The 3,450-nt window shown below is 39.4% G+C and overlaps 1 pseudogene; it reads left to right on the top strand.

The window, feature by feature from the left end:
- Window positions 1–1,963: 1,963 nt before the first annotated feature.
- On the top strand, window positions 1,964–3,174 carry LOC125516678 (uncharacterized; annotated as a pseudogene).
- The last annotated feature ends 276 nt before the right edge of the window (window positions 3,175–3,450 follow it).

Below are 3,450 nucleotides of genomic sequence, written 5' to 3'. Positions count from 1 at the left end.
TTGAGATTTCAACTTGAGAATTTTGTTTCTAATTCAGTCTTATGATCTCTAGACACTAATAATATGTGACCATTTGCACACTATGATGACGACGGTGCCACTTATTTACACTCTTTGATCTGTTCTCTTTAGGAGAACTATTATTTTGTTTGTATACTATTTTGCTGGCTTATAAATTATAGCAATTTCGAATATTTTGTTTTGTTTTCATGTGCAAGATCTGAAGTGTACTGTATTTTCGCTTATCAACCTCCACTTTAACATTCTTTTTCCCAACATCGGTTCATCGGTTGTCCTGCTCATTCCTCTCCTCCCCCATCGGTTGGTGAGTTTTCCCCTAATGTTGATCTGTTCTTAACGATATTTTCTTCTTATAGTGGTATGAATCTTGCCAATGCAACAACAAGCAATGATAAGAACACATGCTATCATATATTTACTTCACCCATACACTTGAGTAGACATTAATTTCTTTTAGCAATCAACCACACCTCCTAGAATTACCCTATATTTTGTATATCTTTTCAGTTATGGCCCATCTTCCCTTAAGCGCGAGACGTCAAAGAAGAAATGTAGCATTTATTAATCTGATGAGTGCCATTATGCTTATATACTATTATGTGTGGTTAATCTTTGGATTAGTTTATAGAAGAAAGTGTTGGAAAATAGAAAGGAGGCTTAGAATTAGAGAGCTAAGAGGAGAGAATTTGTATAAACTAACTGGTGAGAGCGACGCAGCGTGTATAAGTCAACTTCGTATGGATAGGAGAACATTTCATATATTATGTGAGATGGTGAGAGATGTTGGTGGCCTAAGGGGTACAAGGAATACATCATTGGAGGAGATAGTGGCATCATTCCTTTATGTATTAGCTCACCATTTAAAAAATAGGACAGTAGGGAAATTCTTTTACTGAAGCCCGGAGCCAGTTAGTAGGAACTTCAATGCTTGTCTTCTAGCTGTTTTGAAGCTTCATCCATTGCTACTTAAGAAACCAGAACCTATACCCGAGGACTGCACAGATGGTAAATGGAAATATTTCAAGGTAAATAGCTACTAAGAAAAAAAATACTAGATGAACTCAATAGTGGTAAAGATGCTAATGTTTGCACATTGTTGTTTATGTTGTAGAATTGTCTTGAAGCGTTAGATGGCACACACATAGGGGTAACTGTCCCGGCTACTATGAAAGGAAGATACCGATCAAGGTTGGGTGTTATAGATACAAATGTGTTAGGTGTGTGTGCACCTGACATGCAGTTCATTTACATACTACCTGGTTGGGAGGGTTCTGCACATGATGGTCGTGTTCTTAGAGATGCCATCTCAAGGCCAAATGGGTTGCATGTCCCTGAAGATCAATATTATCTTGTTGATGCTGGTTACACAAATGCGAAAGGATTTTTAGCTCCATACCGTGGTCAAAAGTATCACTTGGGTGGTTTGACAGCACAGAACCCACCTCGTAGTGCAGAGGAGTACTACAACATGCGGCACGCTAGAGCCTGAAATATTGTAGAAAGGTCTTTCGGAAGACTAAGGGTCAGTGGGCGATTTTGAGGTCCCCGTCCTTTTTTCCTTTGAAGACCCAATGTCGAATCATCATGGCATGTGCACTCTTGCACAATTTAATCTTGCAAAATATGCCACTTGACCCACTTGATAATGACGAGATAATACAAGAAACATTGGAAGGCATGGAGGGAGAATTAGGTCAACCAGAATTCATTACTTCTATCTCAACTTCGAACGAGTGGACAAGTTTCCGGAATGTTCTTGCGCAGGACATGTATAATAGACATAGGGCTGCTAGGGGTCATTGAGGTATAAACCATTTCTATTTGTTCACTTTGTTCCTAGTTTTCTTTTTGTTTAAATAAGCTCCAATTGCATCTCATTTGCATTTGTCCCATTTCATATATATTTGTTTCTTATTTGTATTTGTTCTTGCTTTGTACAGATATGGATGTGGACACCTCAAGTACGTCTCGTGGAAGAGGCAAGAATAAAAGGAAGTGGACTTCAGATGAGGATGATGAACTTATTAAAGCCTTGTATGAGTTGTCTTTGGACCCAAGGTGGAAGGCAGATGGTAGCTTCAAAAATGGATACCTAGTGGTATTGGAGAAGCACCTTGCTGAAAAGTGCCCGGGTTGTGGTATATCTGCAATTCCACACATCGAGTCAAGAGTGAGGCACTTTAGGACAAAATTTGGTGCTCTTGAAGTAATGTTATCCAAAAGTGGTTTCACATGGGATGGAAACCGGAAGATGATTCAATGTGAGAAGGCACAATATGAAGCACATTGTAAGGTAGATCACTTCACCAAAACTGAACTCCTTGTTAATGCTGAATTGCTTGTTGCCTTGTTATTGTAGTGTTGCTATGCACATTGCTATTGTTAACCGGAAGATGTTGTACCTTTCCCGCCTTCTTATTTTTTCTATTATTTCTCGTTGCCTTTTTGTATAACTTTTGCATTTCTATCAGAGACTAAGTTCCTTCTTTTATGAAAAAATTTGTAGATTCATAGTGAGGCAAAGGGATTGTATGGTGTCCCATTTACATACTTTGAGCAGTTGGCTGCTATTTATGGCAAGGACATAGCAACTGGAGAAAATGTTGAAGGCTTTGGTGAGACGGTGGGAAACTTGGAAAATGAAATTGCTATAGAATAAGAGGAACACGAGGAAGAGGACTTGATCTCAACAGGGACAGCTAGACGGTCTGTCGATACTCGCTCTATGGATGGAACTAGTTCCAAGAGGCAGAGGAAGGAACCAAGGCCAAAGAGGGTGACGGGACCAAGTGATCCATTTGCAGCGATGCTTCAAGATGTCAATAGCCAGCTGAGCAATGTGACACAATATGTGGGTACAATGGCAACATCATGGTCAGCATCAATGGCACGAGAAGCAGCGCAAGAGGATCCTCAGCAGAAATCAAAAGAGAAGGCTATTAGTGAATTGGCTAGGCTTAGATTTACCGGGAGCGATATCTTTGAGGTTGCAACCATATTTGCTAAAGCTCCAGATCAGATGAAGATGATGCATGCACTTCTAGAAAATCTGAGGAGGGAGTATGTCCTAAAAATGCTCTCCAGTATCCTTTTGCTAAACTCCACAATCTCTTTTGCTAAACTCTTATCAGCTTTGATAACATCTACCTCTGATTGGCTAGCTGCTATACGGATCTGTAATCTCTACTTGACTAGCTGCTAGTATATGCATTTGCCATCTTGAGTTGACTTGCTGCTAGTATATGCATTTGCAATGTCTAGTTGACTTCCTGCTTCTACTTGACACTCGTAGTATATGTTCCATCCAATCTCTACTTGACAAGCTTAACATGTGATGTTAATTTACAATGAACATGGATAATAAGCATTTGCTTAGATATATGTCAAGTAAATTATCATTGGAGTTCTTGATTGTCTTGCTAGGTCAAG

Source organism: Triticum urartu, chromosome 6A (genome assembly GCF_056163025.1).
Source record: "Triticum urartu cultivar PI428250 chromosome 6A, HENAU_Tu73, whole genome shotgun sequence".
Classification (NCBI taxonomy): domain Eukaryota; kingdom Viridiplantae; phylum Streptophyta; class Magnoliopsida; order Poales; family Poaceae; genus Triticum; species Triticum urartu.
Note: the sequence above shows the minus strand (reverse complement) of the source record. Positions and strands in the feature narration are given on the sequence as shown.